The sequence below is a fragment of the Mobula birostris genome, chromosome 7 (genome assembly GCF_030028105.1).
Source record: "Mobula birostris isolate sMobBir1 chromosome 7, sMobBir1.hap1, whole genome shotgun sequence".
NCBI lineage: Eukaryota > Metazoa > Chordata > Chondrichthyes > Myliobatiformes > Myliobatidae > Mobula > Mobula birostris.
This window is the reverse complement of record NC_092376.1, coordinates 159,646,779-159,667,470: the sequence shown is the minus strand read 5'-3', so window position 1 is coordinate 159,667,470 and position 20,692 is coordinate 159,646,779. Positions and strand designations below refer to the sequence as shown.

General features: G+C 40.8%; 1 protein-coding gene across 1 annotated transcript in view; it reads right to left on the bottom strand.

Moving 5' to 3' along the window:
• Nucleotides 1-20,692, bottom strand: part of LOC140200536 (rho GTPase-activating protein 7) — a 201,612-nt gene that overhangs the window by 44,718 nt on the left and 136,202 nt on the right. The gene's annotated exons all lie outside the window — the stretch shown is intronic.

Genomic DNA, 20,692 nt, shown 5'->3' with positions numbered 1-20,692 from the left:
ACCCAACAGCTGACCGGCACCTGCGCCAGGGATTTTACTTCCAGGCCGAGGGGGATGTATTCAAGACACAGATTTATGGGGGCGCTTAATTGAATAATCTCCCTTAGTAAAGCCAGGAGACACCTCACGATTATGTGTGTATGAGGTTTTACCTCATAGTTGATTTTTTTTAAGAATCAACATTTTAAAGAAAAAATATCTCCATTTCCATTCTCATGGATTATATTGTAGAAGAACCAGAAATCAAAGACTAATTTCTAAAAGCAAGAAGGAAAACAAACTCTAGGATACAAGACGTTGATGGACTAGCTTAATCCCAAACATGTAAAACAAACATAGAATTTTGGTGCACTTCCAAAATTACAAGCAGCGTCAATTTACAAATGTAATTGCAGCCAGCTAACAATCACAGCTGCTCATATTTGAGATATGAAAAGCTAGGAAACAGGATTAAAATTGCCATTTTGTTACGCGTGTTGGTGAGTTTCCCCTTGTTGTGGAAATATATGGGAAGCTATTTGCATCATACAAAATGAGAAAAAGAGATAACAGTCAAAGAAAATGGCCTTTTGGCTGATTGGGTCCATGCCAACCATCAACTACTCACTCACACTAATCCTACATGAATCTTTTTTTGTTTTCCACACATTCTCAATTTTAACAGCAACTCCCCCCCCCCCATATTCTACTGCTTACCTACATACACAATGGTTAATTTACATCAGGAAATTAATTTACCAATCTTCATGAATTTGGGATGTGCGAGGAAACCAGCGTACCCAGAGGAAACCCATCTTGTATGAAATAATACGTATGCATTGAGTATTAAAGTTGACATTATTAATTGGTCTCTGTAATGACCTGTGCCAAAGAATGCAAATCCAAAGCAACACACATGATATGTTGGAGGAACTCAGGTCAGGCAGCATCAATGGAGATAAATAAACAGGTGATGTTTTGGGCTGTGATCCTTCTTCAGGACTGGAAAGGAAGGTGGAGGGATGGGAAGGAGGGCAGCTAGAAGGTGATAGGGAAAGCCAGTTGTGTAGGAAATGTAAAGGGCTGAAGAGGAAGGAATCTGATAGGGGAGAGAGTGGACCATTGGAGCGGGGGACCTAAAAGGAGGTGACAGGCAGGTGAGAAGTAAGAAGCCAGCGTGGAGAATAAAAGAGGGGAGAGGGGAGGGATTTTTTTAAACTGGAAGGAGAAATTGATATTCATGCCTGCAAGTTGGAGGCTACCCAGATGCAATATAAGGTGTTGCTCCTCCACTCTGAAGGTGGCCTCATTGTGGAACATGAGGAAGCCATGGAGCGATATGTTGGAATGGGAATTGAAATTAAAACGTTTGGACACCTGGGAATTCCGCTGTCAGTGGATGGAGCAGAGGTGCTCGACAAAGTGGTCCCCCAATGCAAATCCAACTTCAGGTCTTTAAGAAAATAGAAGAAACTTCAAAAAACAAATCAACTGACTTAAGATTAGATTTGAAGTGTCTAAGAAGTGTTGCCTATTAAGAAACAAAGATAACGTGTGTGGAAAAAATTGACAAGACTAAGATTTGTAATCAATATTTTGCACATGTTGAAGAAAGAGCGAGGTATTAAATGGTACAAGCGTTGCAAAGGAGTGTTTAAGGGTTTTACCATTTGAAAGCGGCCATGCCTGGATGAAAGTTTTCTCAGGCTATTAAGAGAAGCAAGGATGAAAAGGTGTATTGGCGAGGTAACAAATTCAATGTTTCAATACTCCTAAATTGCAAGAGGCATTGCAGGATAGGAAAGCTGCTGAGAGTACACTGCTCTTTTACAAAGGGAGGGATAAACTGACAAGCCATTTAATTTAGCTTTGGTGATGGATAACTTTTTGGAATCAATTGTGACAGGACAGCATAAATTTCAATTTAAAGAGACACAGATTAATGAAAGACAGTCAGAATTGATCTGTCAAGTGGGCTTCATGTTTGATGTACCTGAATGGACTTTTTGAAAAGAAGGGCAAGTTCATTTGAGGTAGTGCTTGTGGACTTTGGCCAAGTTCACATGGAATCCAAGGAAGAGTATACAATTAGATCTGAGCTTGAGTCAATAGTAGAAAACAAAAGATAATAGTTGATTGGTTAATTTGTAACTAAAGATAGGTTTTAAAACCTGTTTCATGGAGGCCAGCGCTGAGTCCCTTGGTTTTTTTTATATATTTGACTTAGACGCTATAGGATATAATAAAGAAATTTGCAAAAATATAGAAATTGGCCTTTTGGTTGACAATGTGGTGAAAAGATTAAGATAGGGAATGTTTGGTCATTTGAGCATTCAAGTTGGAAAGCAAATTTATTCTGGGGAGAGTGAGGTAATGATAGAAAGCTGCACAATGCAAGAGAATGAACACTCAATTGAACATAAAAGGAGCTTGAGTGCATTGCCTCAGATGTTTAAAAGGTCGCAGGACAAGATAAGAATGTTGTTAAAATGCACTCAAGGAGATTCCCTTTTAGCTGAATTTAAGAGCATTTAACTTCTGCTGGAGCTGAACAACACACTAATTAGACCAGAACAAGTGATATTGTGTACAGTACAGTACAGATCACTAGATTACTAAAAAGATGCAATTGCACGGGCGAAGGCATGAAGGAGATACTTACAGATGTTGCCAGGAGTGTAAAATTCTAGCTTGTTTCCCAATCTTTGTTTATGGATAGTTTTTCATTAATTTTGTTTATTTTCCTAGAAATTCCTGCAGGAAAATTATCTCAAGGTAGTATATGGTGAGATATACGTATTTTGGTAATAAATCCTTACTTTGAGATTAACTAGGTACCATTTTCAGTCATGTAGATAGAAAGGAGATTGAGCTATACAAAACTGTGGGCCCAAAATGAAAGCAAAATTAGTGTTAGCAGCATGTAAATTTTAAGTATTGATATCATTAAAGGGGAGTTAAAGAAGCATTTTTCCCCATTCATTTGGTGGTGAGGACTCAAATTGAGAAAGAAGGTAGAAGCAGCAGTCCTTTATAAAGGTGCTCACATGAGTAATTGAAGAGCTGTTGTCTGCAGAGCTAAGGACCCAGTGCTGGAAGATGGGATCAGCTTAGATCTCTCAGTGACTTTTATAGGCACAAAACTGAAGCGATACAAAAACCTTCTATGATTCCATATGTTGATAGTAGGCCAGCTGTGAATGGTGGAGTGATAATATCGTTAAGAGAAATAACATGGGAAGGAGCTGAATGGCTGACTTTTAGAAACTACTTCACCCATATTGTTGAAGTGTTGTAAAGTTCTATGAATGCATATGTCTTTTGAAATGCTTAGAAATCCCAAGTTAATGCGATGAACTTAAATATCTTCTGAAGTTACTTGAAAACTATGCACTTGCATCAAAACTGGTATCAGATGATTTGAGGACGCAGCTCAGTGTTACTGGGGGAAGGATAATAATAATCACTGGTGATGCCAAGAACACAAATCCAGAGATACAAAATCAGGTCAGGTATCTCTCTTCACAGCTGATAACATACATTGAAGGCTCGAAACTACAAAATTATTGTTTGGTTATTTGGAAAACTATTTCCTTTATTTCACAGTTTAAAGTAAAAGTATTATCAAAGTAATCTATGTACACCATATACAACGTTGAGATTCATTTTATTTTATTTATATAATTAGAGATAGAGCATGGAACATGTCCTTCAGGTCCAAAGGGCCACACTGCCTAGCCTGGCTTAATCACAGGAAAATTTACAATGACCAATTAACTTACTAACCAGTACATATTTGGACTGTGGGAGGAGACCAGAGCACCTGGAGGAAACCAATTTGGTTTACGGGGAGAACATTCAAACTCTTTACAGACAGCACTGGAAATGAACTCTGGAATAGACCCAACCTGTGGTGCTCTGCTTCTCGCAGGCACCCACGGGAAAGTAAAGAAATACAATAGAGTCCATGGAAAAAAATGCATAACAATAACAAACAATGATCTAATATGTAAAAGAGGACAAGTTGTGCAAATAATTTAAAAAAGTCAACAAGTACTGAGAATATGGGCGGTGGAGTCCACAAAACTGAGGCTACACACTATGGAGTCTATTCAGCGCTGGGGCAAGCAAAGCCATTCACACTGGTCCAGGAGTCTGTTAGGGATAGGACAATGACTATCCCTGAACCTGTGGTGTGGGTTCAAAGACTCCTGCACCTCCTGCCCAATAGTAGTAATGAGAAGAGAAGAAGGCATGTCAAACACGGGCAGATGGGACGGGCTCAGGTAGGAGATATTGGCTGACTTGGAGTGGAGGGACCAGAGGAAACTAATGAAATCCCGGCAGTAAGGTAGATGGAGTATCTTTAAAGCAGAGAACAAAAAATGTAGTTCTACAAAGGAAAGAACTTGAACAGTTTGACACAGCATGGAAGACCCTTAGTAGGCTTTGTTTTCGAGCCATAAATACCAGCCTAACAATAATGATTCTGCATGCCAAACACTTCATGCTGATGGTGCTGTGAAGCAGGTCCAAGGTGCTTTCAACACAGAACAGAAAGATAAAGTGTATGCATGCATGCGTACTGTGGGATAAACAACCGAAATTTAATCATTAGTTGCATATTACCTTCAACATTTGGTTGAGCAACACCAGAATTCTACCTTATCCCAATTGTTCATTTCTAAATTAGTCCTGTCAGATAATAAAATTACATTGAAGAGTGAAATTGCAAATGCTCTTTTTAAAAAAGAAACACATTAGCAATGTTTGATGATCTCTGAACCTCAGAGAAATGTTGATGGAGATCAGGTAATTTACCAATGCAAACCGGTGAAGTGAGAGCAGAGCAGGGGTGGAAGTGTGGAATGTGATAAAATGGGGGGTGGTGGGGTAGAAGTTTATAAAATAGGGTTTAATCAGAATATTCTCAAAATTAATCAAAGGCTATTTTTCACATGCCAACAACAGTACTCAGAATGAATAAACTTTTATTAATATACAGTAGCCATTTTATTAGGTACACCTACACAACTGCTCATTAATGCAAATATCTAATCAGCTAATCATGTGGCAGCAACTCAGTACATAAAAGCATGCAAACATGGTCAAGTGGTTCAGTTGTTCAGACCAAACGTCAGAATGGGGAAGAAATTTGATCGAAGTGTCCTTGAGCATGGAATGATTGTTGGTGCCAGATGGGATGGTTTGAGTACCTCAGGAACTCGCGTGTAATTTTATCATCTGAAAGGATTAATGTAGAAATGAACAATTGGGATAAGGTCAACTTCTGCTGTTGCTCAGCCAAATGTTGAGGGCAATATGCAAGTTAATGATTAAATTTAAGTTGTCTATCTGTCTATACTCATCCAGTGAGCGGCAGTTCTGTGGGTTAGAATACCTTGTTATTGAGAGAGGTCGGGGGGGAATGGGCAGACTGGTTCAAGCTGACAGGATGGCAACAGTAACTCAAATAACCGCATGTTACAACAGTGGTGTGCAGAAGAGCATCTCTGAATGCACACCATGTCGAACCTTGAAATTAATGGGCTAAAGCAGCAGAAGACCGCTACTATACACTCAAGGTGGTTAATTTATTATTAGTTGCACTGGGTATCTAATGAAGCAGGCACTAAGTGAATATATGTATCATGTAAACATGAAAATATTTGCCATCCAGCAAATGCAACGACTAGTGTCACAGCTCAGGAAAAGGGTTAACCAGTAACAAATGTCATGAGCAGCTTTCATGAAACTTGAACTCAGCCATGGAAAATTCACTTTATACACTTAACTACCTCTTTGTAACTAAACCTTTGCACAGAGAAAAAATGGACTGCAGCTGCCCAGCCAGAAGTATTTTGTATTGTTCACCATCAGCTCACTTTCCAAGCGTTAATCTCCATGGATCCAGAAGGCAAACTGGCCAGATGCACGGCTGGCTGACATCACATTCATCTGTCCATCAGCAGGAGGCACCTGTTGTCTCGGGGGTGGGGGGGGGTGTTGATTTTCCTCATTGTTATTAGGCAGAGGTTTGTTGCCTAAAACCACTTGTGGGTATTTATTTTTAAAAAGTTTTCTATACATTTGACCTTTAATAGATTTATAGAACATTGCATACTACAGCACGATATAGGCCCTTTGGTCCACAATGTTGTGCTGACCTTTTAATCTAACCTAACCCTTCCCTCCCACATAGCCCTCCATTTTTCTTTCATCCATATGCCTATTTACGAGTCTCTTAAATGTCCTAATGTATAAGCCTCTACCACAACTCCTGGCAACACGTTTCTCACATCTACTGCTCTGTGTAAAAAAAGTACCTCTACACTTTTCTCCAATCACCTCAAAAGCCATATTAGCCATTTCCACATTGGGAAAGAGTCCCTGCCTGCAACCGTATGTTTCTGTAATCTTTTCACTTAAGACTAAATTTAATCAGGGTAAAAACTTCAGGGAGTTTGGGAGCAGTTACATGATTCAGAGAGCACACTTTAACAGTTGAAATTAAATACCAAGAGTTGAAAATAAATATATAGATTTTCTCATGCTCTATTACATAATGAAAATGTGGTTCCTTAAGGTTGTGATCGCTGGGGGAAGATAGTGGGGATAAGATCCCACTACCTATTAAATGCTCCTGTGGCATGCATTTCAAATAGCCTCTGACAACCAAGTCCCTCCAGCTCCCAGCCTTCATGTGTGGCTTAGCTACCAAGCCTGGCAGAACCATTTCTACTGACAGGAGAAGGGGCAAAGGCAGGTTACTGGCGCCTTGAAACCAGTTACTTTGGGCAGATGGGGCTCATTAGCTGTGATTGGCAGCTCATCTAGAAGGAAAACTCTGATCTCAAACCTCCACTGCCTTATTTCAATACCCACACATGGGGAAGGCTTCGGGAGTAAACCCCGAGGAAAAATCCAGAGCTGGAGTCCTTAAGGCAGTCCTACCTAGAGTTCAATGCTGACTGGCAACTCCTGCGCTGCAGCTGGTGCCAAACTGTATCGGTGTCTGTCATTCCTTTGGGTTCATCAGCTGCGTGGGGAGGGGGAGCTTGCTACATACTGCTTGGTCTCTTATACTTTACTGCCCTGGACTATGTTTCACGTAGACAGCTACGGCATAATATCCATGGTCGACATCGACTAGAGTGCCTTAACAGTTGCGTAATGAAGGAACACAGTTATTGCTGTGTGGTTTTCTCATGTCAAGATTTATTGATCCGACAATCACAAAGAAAAAGCTTGTTTTAGTTTTTCAAAAATGCATCCTGGATTTTTGGTCAAATCACATTGCAACACTAGATCAGCTTAACCCCTAGCTCTATTCTGAGTTCTAAACTCAAGTTACTGGGACTTGACCACCTAAGCTTTCCTCGCATGACAAAACCACCTTTCCTGGAATCAATCTGGTGGGCTACTGCTATACTCTCTCTATCATTGGTATATATAGGTAGATCATTCCTTTCAGATGTAGCCATTAATGAAACTTGGTTGCAGGAGGGGCAGGACTGGCAGCTCAATATTCCAGGGTTCCTTTGCTTTAGACATGATCGAGGGGATGGGATGACGTTACAAGCCCAGGAAAATGTCATGGTGTTGCTCTGTCAGGGCAGACTGGAAAACACGTCTAGTAAGGCTTTAAGGAGGAACTGAGAAATAAGAAAGGTATGACCTCATTAGTGGGGCTATATCATAGACCACCTAACAGTCTGTGGGATTTAGAGGAACAACTTTGTACAGAGATTGCAGATTGTTGGAAAAAACATAAGGTTGTGAAAGTACGCAAACGCGAGGAATTCTGCAGATGCTGGAAATTCAAGCAACACACATCAAAGTTGCTGGTGAACGCAGCAGGCCAGGCAGCATCTCTAGGAACAGGTACTTCTTCCTAAAGATGCTGCCTGGCCTGCTGCGTTCACCAGCAACTTTGATGTGTGTAGGTTGTGAAAGTAGATGATTTTAATTTTCCCACATATTAACTGGGACCCCCCCCCCCCATACTGTAAAAGGACTAGATGGGATAGAGTTTGTCAAATGTGCTCAGGGAAGTTTCCTTAATCAGTACGTAGAAGTTCCAACAAGAAAGTGTAAAATTCTTGATTCCTGTTAGGGAATGAGACAGGGCGGGTGACTAAAGTTTGTGTAGCATCGCGTGATCATAATACCATTAGTTTCAAGGTAATGATGGTAAAGGACAGGTCTGGTCCTTAGGTTAAGATTCTAAATTGGAGAAAGGCCAATTCTGATGATATCAGAAAAGATCTGGTAATTGTGGATTGGGACAGGCTATTTTCTGGCAAAGGTGTAATTGGTAAATGGAAACCCTTCAAAAGAGAAATTTTGAGAGTACGAAGGTTGTATATGCCTGTCAGAATAAAAGACTCTGGTTAAGTAAAAGGAGTTGCATAGCAGGTATAGGCAGTTAGGAACAAATGGGAAACTTGAGGAGTATATAGAAATGAGGCAAAGCAGCAGTGAGGTCATGGACCATATACAGATAATAGAGGAGGAGGTGTTTGCTATCTTGAGGCAAATTAAGGTGAATAAATCCCCAGGGTCTGACAAGGTGTTCCCTCGGACTCATTGGGAGGCAAGTACAGAAATTGCTGGGGCCTGAGCAGAGATATTCAAATCATCCTTAGTGACAGGTGAGATACAGGAGGCTTGGAGGACAGCTAATGTTGTTTCATTAATTAAGAAAGGATCTAATAATAAGCCAGAAAATTATAGGCTGGTGAATCCGACATCAGTAGTGGAAAAGTTATTGGAAGATATCCCAAGGGTATACATGAGCATTTGCGTAGACAGGGACTGATTAGGGATAATCGGCATGGCTTTGTGTCTCACCAATTTAAAAATTTTTTTGAGGAAGTTACCAGGAAAGTTGATGAAGGCAGGGTAATGGATGTTGTCTACATGGACTTTAACAAGGCATTTGACAAGGTCCTGAATGGGAGTTAGGTCAAGAAGGTTCAGTCACTTGACATTCAAGATGGGGTTGTAAACTGGGATCAGAATCAGAATCAGGTTTATTATCACCGGCATGTGAATGAAATTTGTTAACTTAGCAGCAGCAGTTCAATGCAATACATAATATAGAAGGAAAAAAAATAAATAAGTAAATCAATTGCAGTATATGTATATTGAATAGATTTTAAAAATGCAAAGAAACAGAAATACTGTCTATTAAAAAAGTGAGGTGGTATCCAACGGTTCATTGTCAATTTAGGAACTGGGTGTCAGAGGGGAAAGCAGCTGTTCCTGAATCACTGAGTGTGTGCCTTCAGGCTTCTGTACCTCCTACCTGATGGTAACATTGAGAAAAGGGCATGCCCTGGGTGCTGGAGGTCCTTAATAATGGATGCTGCCTTTCTAAGACACTGCTCCCTGAAGATGTTCTGGGTACTTTGTATGCTAGTACCCAAAATGGAGCTGACTGAATTTACAACCCTCTGCAGCTTTTTTCGGTCCTGTGCAGTAACACCCCTCTCCATACCAGACAGTGATGCAGCCTGTCAGAATGCTCCCCATGGTACATCCATCAAAGTTTTTGAGTGTATTTGTTGACATACCAAATCTCTTCAACTCCTAATGAAGTATAGCCGCTATCTTGTCTTCTTTATAACTACATCGATATGTTGGGACTAGGTTAGGTCCTCAGAGATCTTGACACCCAGGAACTTGAAACTGCTCACTTTCTCCACTTCTGATCCCTCTATGAGGATTGGTATGTGTTCCCTCATCTTACCCTTCCTGAAGTCCACAATCAGCTCTCTTGTCTTACTGACGTTGAGTGCCAGATTGTTGCTACGGCACCACTCCAGTAGTTGGCATATTTCACTCCTGTACACCCTCTTGTCATCACGTGAGATTTCACCAACAAAGGTTGTATTGTCAGCAAATTTATAGATGGTATTTGAGCTATGCCTAGCCACACAGTCATGCGTATATGGAGAGAGAAGAGCAGTGGGCTAAGCACACACCCTTGAGGTGCACCAGAGTTGATCGTCAGTGATGAGGATATGTTATCGCCAGTCTGCACAGATTGTAGTCTTCCAGTTAGGAAGTCAAGGATCCAATTGCAGAGGGAGGTACAGAGGCCCAGTTTCTGTAACTTCTCAATCAGGATTGTGGGAACGATGGTATTAAATGCTGAGCTATAGTCGATGAACAGCATCCCGACATGGGTGTTTGTGTTGTTCAGGTGGTCTAAAGCCACGTGGAGAGCCATTGAGATTGTGTCTGCTGTTGACCTATTGTGGTGATAGGCAAATTGCAATGAGTCCAGGTCCTTGCTGAGGCAGGAGTTCAGTCTAGTCATGACGAACGTCTCAAAGCATTTCTTCACTGTCGATGTGAGTGTTACTGGGCGATAGTCATTAAGGCAGCTCACATTATTCTTCTTAGGCACTGGTATAATTGTTGCCTTTTTGAAGTAAATGGCAACTTCTGCCCGTAGCAGTGAGAGGTTGAAAATATTCTTGAATACTTCCGCTAGTTGGTTGGCACAGGTTTTCAGAGCCTTACCAGGTACTCCATCGAGACCTCCCACCTTGCGAGGGTTCACTCTCTTTAAAGACAGCCTATCATCGGCCTCTGAGAAAGAGATCACAAGGTCATCAGGTGCAGTAGAGATCTTCATAGCTGTAGTTGTATTCACCCTTACAAAGGGGGCATAGAAGGCATTGAGTTCATCTGGTAGTGAAGCATTGCTGCCATTCATACTATTGGGTTTTGCTTTGTAGGAAGTAAAATCTTGCAAACCCTGCCAGAGTTGCCGTGCATCCGACGTCGCCTCCAACCGCATTTGAAATTGTCTCTTTGCCTTTGAAATAGCCCTCCGCAAATCATACCTGGTTTTCTGATACAGGCCTGGGTCACCAGAGTTGAATGCCACAGATCTAGCCTTCAGCAGATGACGTACCTCCCGGTTCATCCATGGCTTTTGGTTTGTGAATGTACAGTAATTCTTTGTAGGCACACATTTATTCACACAGGTTTTAATGAAGTCGGTAACAACTGCAGCATAATCATTCAGGTTCGAAGATGAATCCCTGAATACAGTCCAGTCCACTGATTCAAAGCAGTCCTGTAGGCACTCTTGTGCTTCCCTTGTCTATACTTCCTTGGTCCTCATTACTGGTGCTGCAGTCTTCAGTCTCCGCCTATACTCAGGGAGTAGAAGTACAGCCTGGTGATCAGACTTCCTGAACCAAGGGCGTGGAATAGCATGGTAGGCATTCTTGATGGTGGTGTAGCAATGGTCCAGGGTATTGTTTTCTCTCTTATTGCAGGTGATCGGTTGATGGTAATTGCTTAGTGATTTTTTCAGACTGACCTGGTTAAAATCTCCCAAAACGATGGTGAAGGCATCAGGGTACGCCGTTTCATGCATGTTGATCCCATTGCTCAGATTATCTAAAGCCTGCTTGATATTGGCCTGAGATGAAATGTATACTGCTACCAAAATGACCCCGGAGAACTCTCTTGGTAGGTAAAAAGGACTGCACTTAACTGCTAGATATTCCAGGTTTGGTGAGCAGAATTGGGACAGTACTGATGTATTTGTGCACCGAGAGGAGCTCATCATGAGGCATACTCCTCCACCTCTGCTTTTGAGAGACTCTTATAGATCTGTCCTGATGATGTATAGTAAACCCGTTGATCTGAATCGCTGCATCCGATACAGATGGGGTTAACCAAGCTTCCGTGAAACAAAGGACACACGACATCCTAATTAGACGTTGGTAGGAGAAGCCAGAGAGGGGTAGTAGATGGTTGCCTCTCTGACTGGAGGTTCGTGACTAGTGGAGTGCTGCAGGGATTGGTGGTGGTTCCCTTGTCATTTGTCATCTAAATCGATGATCTGGATGCTTATGTGGTTAACTGGATCAGCAAATTTGAGGATGACACCAAGACTGGGGGTGTAAGTGGACAGAATTTGCAGCGGGATCTTGACCAGCTGAAAAAATGGGCTGAAAAATGGCAGATGGAATTTAATGCAGACGAGTGTGAGGTTTTGCAATTCCGTAGGACCAACCAGTGTAGGTCCTACACAGTGAATGGTAGAGCACTGAGGGGTGTGTGGTATAACAAAGAGATCTGGGAACACCAATCCACAATTCATTGAATGTGGAGTCACAGGTAGATTTGGTCATAAAGAAAGTATTTGGCACATTGACCGTCATAAATCAAAGTTTTGAGAACAGGATTTGGGATGTTATGTTGAAATTGTATAAGCTGCTGGTAAGGCCCAGTTTGGAGTATTGTGCGCAGTTTTGATCACCTACCGACAGAAAAGATGTAAATAAGCTTGGAAGAGTATAGAGAGCATTGACAAGAATGTTGTTGGGACTGGAGGACCGAGTTATGAGGAATTATTGAATCAGTTAAAACTTTGTTCCCTAGAACGTAGAAAATTTCATATTTTTGAAATATTCTGCACTACTTAAAGGGGAACATCTTTTTTGAGAATTCAGCTCAGCATTAGTTTCTCAACCCAGCTAGACCCTTTAATCTTAAGTGGAAGTTATTTATGCTCTAGGCTGATGACTGTTAGAGCTAATAAGTTAGCCGTCTTTCAATGGCAAATAGTTTGTGAAGGGAGAAGTGGAGAGTCTGTCATCGTGCCCGACGCCGGCCCCCTAGGTCTGAGTCGATGTAGTAGTAGTAGCAGCATTCTTGTTGATCGCATTGATTAACCAGTTTAACACCATCTCCATTGTGATGCATCCACATTCCAATCTCAGGTACTTAAGTGATATGAAATCTGTCACTTGGCTTGACACTTATGGTCTCCTGTGGCTGAACTGGCTTACACACATAACCCATCCATAGCCCGTACATCTCAGAGAAGGGGAACTTTATGCAATCATTCCAAGATAGCTTCAAATTCCATTCCACAAGGTGAAAGCCATTAAACAAATAAATAATTCAGCCAGTTCCTGTTTACATTTTTAACGAAGATAAAAACTGCAATGTTATTATGAATTGAGAGAACATGTTATCTCAAACGGCTCATGCATTCATTTACACCCAGAGATAAAAATTCTTGTGAAAGGAGTAACCTTACTATATTGGTCCACTGCTGATTAGCAGATAACTATGTAATTTACAAAGGACACATCATTAGGCACTAGATACAATCAAAATGGGTTGATGTGGAAGTTGGTGTTCGTAGATAGCAAAGCTTATATGCAACGATCCAGGTACTCACACTGATGCTATTCAAGATGGTTAAGATTGGTTAATGTCAATTCCAGTGCACAAGTGTGAAGGAAAATGAAATAATTGTTACTCTAAAGGATACAATAAATGTAAATATATAAGATAGCTTATATACATTGATTGTATATCCATAAAGTGACGCTATGCACAGGAGCATCTACACATAAGGTGACTGACTGACAGGAAATGATAAAGTGTGGAGATGGGGGCTGGGGACGGGTGCAAATCAAAGATCAAATTACAGGAAATGAGACAATATGGGAGCTCTTGGACACTGACTCAAAGCATGGGTTGACCGTGCAGTTAAAAATGATTTGATTGTCATTCTGTATAATAATTAAGGCAAACCATTAGTAGTCAGATTAAAAGGGGCAAAGGAAAACGCCTTTAAGGACATCAGAGTATTCATAGGAGATTTTCCAGCCAAAGATTTGAAATCATGGTTATAACTTAAGTCCCCACAGCAGTTGGAATGTGATTTTGACCAGATGAATAAATAATAACCTAGAAATTCTAATTTTTAAAATATGTATGATCATTATAGAAGTTTAAAAAATTACTGTCACTGCATGTCCGTGAAGGTTGTTCGGCCCTTCATATATATGGTGTGCTCATTTCAAGGTCTAGCATATATGTGTTTGGAAGTTAAGCACATGTGTGCCGAAGTGTGTATCTCTTAGTTAAGATGAGATGTATTTATTCATATTTTTGATGTTGTGTATAAGGTATAGGGCTCGTGGGATTCTAATGTTGTTTGTATTTTTTAAGAATTGCCAACACTAGTGGTTCTGTATGTTTTGTTTTATTATTTTCATACTGCATACGTAACTAGTCGATACACGAGTGTGTGGACCAAAATTCAGCTGAGATTGTAACAGCAGGAACTGTGTTTTTTTAAAATTCATTTTGTTGTTCTTTATTTTGATATCCACTTTCTGCATTAAAACATATAAAACAGATAAGGGAATTAAAGACGCGAAGAAGTATTTGTTGTCCTGAGTGTGTATTCTTCCCCAGGCTACAAAATTCTCTATCAACCATCCATCATCTGCTGGACCTGCCGCACCCACCGTCTTCAATGGCAGAACAAACAGTGGACTGCTCTTTATGGGCTCAGTTGTTAAGGCACATGACTTTAGTGCATATGATGATTAGAACATTATATAAATTTGCACTTGGGTCTTTGCATATAACATGCATTAGGTTGAACAAAACATGGATAATCCCATGGGGATTTAAATGTCTATGGGCAGATGCGATTTCACCACCAACACCTCATCTATGGTAGATTTCAAAGACCTTGAGTAATGACAGGCAGAAACAAACTGGGTTACATTACAGCCACAAAATTACTAAAATTACAGAACAATATCAGGCTATCAAATGATGCAGTGGCACAAGATAACGTGCATTGTGTCACATGCAAATCAATGTTTATTCTTTCAAGGAGAGGAAAATTAAACAGGTCAAGTGTGAAACTTTCAATGAGTGAGAGGAAGTTGTGTGTCTGGAGCACACTACCCTCTGGACATTGTGGCACCAGGTCCTACTGTGAGGACATGACCACAAAACGTGGACAGAGGTTCCAGGCTTGTACCGAGGGGTGCTGACAATCAAAGTATTCCATAACCTATGGACTCACCTTCAAGGGTTCTACAACTCATATTCTCATTGTTATTATTCGCTTTTTTTGTATTTGCACGTTTTGTCTTCTTTTGAGCATTGGTTGTTTGTCTATCTTTGTGTATAATTTTTCACCAATTCTATTGTATTTTGTTGTTCTACTGTGAATACCTGCAAGAAAATTAATCTCAGGGTAGTATATGAAGACATATATGTACTCTGAAAATAAACTTATTTGAACTTTTAAATATAGGCTGAGAAATTGTTACCCTCTGTATGCACTATGGCAATATGTGTGTTACACTGCCAATGAAGTCTTTGATTGCAACGTTGATATTGTTGTTTCATGTTCTCTTCTGTGTGTGTTGCAAGTGATGCTATTTGAGGGTTGGGGAGGAATTTTAATGATCGCCCTTGGATCCAGCATTATTTGGTTCTCCTGGGGCAACTGGTTTCTCCCAACTCACCCTCCACAATTATTGGCTGACTGACGTTTGGCTTGATTTTTATTTCCACCCACTCTGTTGCTCTGTGGCATATGCTCAAATCTCTTTCTCTACTCCTACCCTTAAACTAACCACAGACCAGAAACTGTACACTCTTCAGCCTCCCCTCACCCCCACCACCCGCCAGCCCAACCTTAGTTTGGAGGAACAACACCTTATAATCCAACTGGGTTGCTTCCAACTTGATGACAGGAACATCAATTTCCAGGACATCTCCAAGGAATGGTGCCCATCATTAGGAACCCCAACTACCCAGGACATGCCCTCTTGTCTCCCCTACCCTTTTCTATTTTTCCATTCCCCATTCTTTCTCCCCTCTTACCCTTTCTCCTCACCTGCCTATCATGTCACTACTGCCCCTCCTTTGTCCTTTTCTCCCATAGTCCACTCTCCTCTCCTATCAGATTCCTCCTTCATCCATTTATCCTTTCCACCTATCACCTCCAGGCTTTTCACTTCATCCCACTTCTGCCACCCATCTCCCTTCCCCATCACCTGGTTTCACCTTTCACCTTCTAGCACGTACACCTCCCCCACCTCCCCACCCCCCCCACCAACTTCTTATTCTAGCTTCTTCCCTCTTCTTTTCTAGTTTTGAGAAGAGTCTCAGACCAAAACATTGACTCTTCATTCATTTCCATAGACGCTGCCTGACTTGCTGAGCTCCTCCAACAATTTGTCTTTGTTACTCTGGATGTTCAACATCTGAAGAATCTCTTGTGTTTATGAATAAGCAGTGATTTAGGCCTTTTCTAATCTGACTCTAAACCCAATCTTCAACCAGTCACCAAATAACACAGCCCCATTCTTGGAAATATGCAATTCTCTGAGACCTTGGTTTATAGGGGATGTATGCTTGTCAGCAATGACATCATCCTATGCCCGAGATTTCTTCATTTCTCATTTGAACACAAGGTGATTAACCGTAAATATTATGTCTATCCTTAAAATGCTGAAAGGCATTGATAATGCGGATAAGGAAGGTTATGAAATCAAAAGTGCAAGTAAAATGACATCACTACAAAATTAGCAAAGCTCAAGCAAGGCTACAGATATGAAAAGATGTTTTCCCGTTGAGCAAATGCCCAACAAATGTAGTTAGTCACCATGTTACTTCATGGCTTTGAATATGAGTTAGAGACATAACTGGTTTGTAAAAGGCTTGCATTGAAAAAACTACAAATGCAGAAAGATGATTAAATACTGTAAAAAACTGTAACCTCCATTTCTTTTGGGTACATTGATGTTATCTACGGAATGTGGTAACACAGATCGAAAGATTAATGGCACAGGATTTTTGAAATTTATATAAAGTCTTTCATGTGCAATTCTTCTCTTACTCTAAGACAGAATTATTTTTCTCGGATATTTCATCATATTTTCTCTCCGTATTCAGTCCTTGAAAGATGTAAGTACATTCCATGAAGGAGCAAGTTAAACAGCCCTCGATTTTTCATCTAGCCTTTCTGATTACATTGTTGTTCTCACAAATAGAAGTCAATAATTATGCATTCATGGGAAACAAACATACCATTCTGCCCAAGAAGGGCAGGATGAGCTGCCTCAATGACTATTGCCCAGTTGCACTCACATCTACTGTGATTAGATACTTTGAGAGGTTGGCCATGGGCAAAATTAACTCTTACCTAAGCAAGGACCCAGACCCACTGCAACTTGCCCATTGCCACAATAGATCTAGAGCAGATGCAACCTCACTGGCTCATTACTTGGCCTTCAATTATCTGGGCCTATGTCAGGCTGTTATTTTCTCAGTGTTCAACATCATTATGCCATCAGTACTAATCAATAAGCTCCAAAACCTGGGCCTCTGTACCTCTCCCTGCAACTGGATCCTTGACTGCCATATCGGGAGACCACAGTGAGTGGGGATTGGAAATAACATCTCTTCACTGACAGTCAACACTTGTACACCTCAATGATATGTGCTTAGCTCACTGCTTCACTCTCTCTACACCCACGAATGTGTGGCTAGGCACAGCTCAAATGCCATCTATAAATCTGCTGATGAAAACTGTTGGGAGAATTTCAGACGGTGACAAGGAGGCGTACAGGAGTGAGCTAGATCAGCTGACTGAGTAGTGTTGTAACAACAACCTTGCACTTAATGTCAGAAAGGCCAAGGAGTTGATTGTGGAATACAGGAAGAGGAAATGAATGGAACACACACCAGTCCTCATCGAAGAATCAACCGTGCAAAGGGTGAGTTGATTTACATTCCTGGATCTTTGAGAATCCATCCTGGGCCCAAAATATTGATGTAATTATGAAGAAAGCACAACAGTGGCTATATTTCATCAGGAGTTTGCAGAGACTTATGAAAGCAAATTTCTAACTCAATGCATCACAGTCTAGTATGAAGGGGTGACTGCTCAGGATCAGAAAAAAGAAACTGCAGTAAGTTGTGAACTCAACCAGCTCCATCATGGGCACTAGCCTCCCCAGCATCTCAAATGTCTTCAAAGGCAATGCCTCAAAAAGGCAGCATCCATTATTAAGGACCACCATCATCCAGGACATGTCCTCTTCTCATGGCTACTATCATGGTACAGGAGCCTGAAGACATACACTCAATGTTTTAGGAATAGCTTCTTACTCTTCCCCATCAGACTTCTGAATGGACAATGAAACCATGTAAACTTAAAATACTGCCTTAATATTTTTTGCTCTCTTTTTGCATTACTTATTTAAATTTAATTTTTTAAAAAATATATTTTTATTATAATATATAGTTTTTAAAAATTATTATGTATTGCACTGTACTGTTGCTGCAAAACAACACATTTCATGACAAATGCCAATGATATTAAACCTGATTCTGATTCTGGATCAATACTCCATTTTTGCTAATCACATAACAATCACAATCACACTGGCCTCCATTTTCTAAAAAGTCTTATTGGTGTATTCGAGAATAAATTTTATGCCGCACAAAGTAGCAAAAGTTAGTTTACATTGTCTCAAGTGTAGAGAATGACATAGATGTGAATTCCCATGAACTTTTAAACGTGAAGGTACTGACAACTTCCTCATGGATGGAATCTGGCATCAGCAAACATCCCTGGAGGAGAGAATAATAGCTAGAAGGAGAAGAGTTTTCCAGAAGCTGTCAGTGTGAAAATCAAGAGAGCAGTGAAGAAAGCATACAGAGATGAGCTTCCTTTTGCTTCACTATGGCAACAAGGCATACAATAAACTCAAGCTGATTTCTGAGCATTGTTCTAGAGATTAACCATCCTTGTACAATTATTGCCAGCCTGTAAAAATCAATGATGAGGCCATCAGACCCATCAAAGCATATCCTAGTATCTTGCTGCATCTCCATGCCCCCAAGCAATCCCATGTGGCAATGTTTCAACAACAGCATACTGAAGTAATAAACTCTTATTGCTATTTTCTAGAATAAAAACTGAGTAGGTTTTGACAACTTGAGGAGTAATGTACACTTAATTATTCGTTAATGTGTGGAAAATGATGTTTGACCAAGATCAAATATGATCAATAGTTCAAAATATGTATCATCAGTAATTGCTTCCATTTGAAAATCTAAATTAAGAAGATCTTTATAGATGCTTCATTTAGGAGGGAGGAGAAGATGGTGGCGCGACGCAGCACGCGCGGCTGTTCTGAATGATATCGTATCTGTGAAGTAGGATGCCGTGCACAATCCTGATTTGATGGAGACAAACGTGAAGAAGCACAGAGGACCATCTGGAGAAACTTCTGAAATGCCTGCTTCGCTGCCCCTGCTACTGTGTGATCGAGAATCTCCAGAGAGAAGGCCCCAAATCCTCGGCCTTGCCGGTTGCCTGTTGCCGGGGCCGGGATCGAAGCGCTCTGCAGAGATGGTGCTCGGTGCATCGGTGTCGGAGAGCTGGTTGGAGGCTCGGAGTTTTCGGACAGACTCGGAGTTGGACTGTGGTCAGATGCTTCCGGGATGCTGCATCAGCAAGTTTGCGGCACTGGAGGTTTACCGTCTGCGTGAGGTGATGGGACTTTTGAGAGACTTTGAGACTTTACCGTGCCCATGGTCTGTTCTTATCAAATTACGGTATTGCTTTGCACTGTTGTAACTATATGTTATAATTATGTGTTTTTTGTCAGTTTTTCAGTCTTGGTTTGTCATGTGTTTCTGTGATATCATTCTGGAAAAACATTGTATCATTTCTTAATGCATGCATTACTAAATGACAATAAAAGAGGACTGCGTGTCCTCATAATCTAATCTCATCAATGATGAAAGTACGTTCATGATTCAAGAATTGACTTTGGGCAAATAACTTCTTCCATATATTTACTGAATATACAGTACTGTGCAAAAGTCTTAGGCACGTATATGCAGCTGGGATCTCCAAGACTTTTGCACAGTACTGTAGTGATTTTATGTATTGCACTGTACTGCTGCCCACCAAAAAAGAAACATTTCACGACATATGTGAGTGATGACAAGCCTCATTCTGATATTGTCTCTATTATGGACTGAGATTGGGAAAGGGGTAGGGAGAGGGGATTCATGGCTGGGAAAAGGGGAAGGAAGAGGGGAGTGAGAGAGAAGCACCAGAGAGACATTTTGTAATGATCAATAAACCAATTGTTTGGAATCAAATAATCTTCCCTGGTTCCTCAGGGCTGCATGGGTCTGTACCCATGACCAACCCCCACCCCTGCCCCTGGCACTCCTTCTCTGCCACCTGGCCCACATCCCTCCCATCATGCTCCACACCATTCCAAACATCCTTTGCTCCAGCCAGATTTACAAACTCAGTCTCTGCTCCATGTTGACAAATATAGTACTGTGCAAAAGTCTTAGGTACCCCAGCTATGTGTTCCTAAGGCTTTTGCACAGTACTGTAATATGTCTCCAATACAATCTGAACTAGTCCCTGGAAAAGGTCAGACCTTAAGTCATTATTCTGGCCCAGGGCCACTACTCGTTACAGGATAGAAAAAATAATGTAGTTAATATAAACTTCTGCAAACATGTGGACAAATTTCCCCAAGGAAACATTCCAGTACTTTCTTTACACAAGTGATTAAAATCGCTACAATAAGCACTCTTTAATCTAGCCATTAGATCTTTGGATTGGTATTTCCTATGTTCTGATGTAAATGACCTTTACAATTTTACTCTTCTCAAGAATATTCCCATTAATATCCTTGCCACAGACAAAAGGTTGTCTATACTTATATCTCTATGGTAGCATTCACACATCTTTTAAATTTGCTGCTCCTTTCTTCTTCCGAACTTGGCCTCTCTGCTGAGGGAAATGATGTTCAGGCAGAATCAGAAGAGTAGTTACTCACAACAAAACAGTTCCCTCTGAAGAAATTCA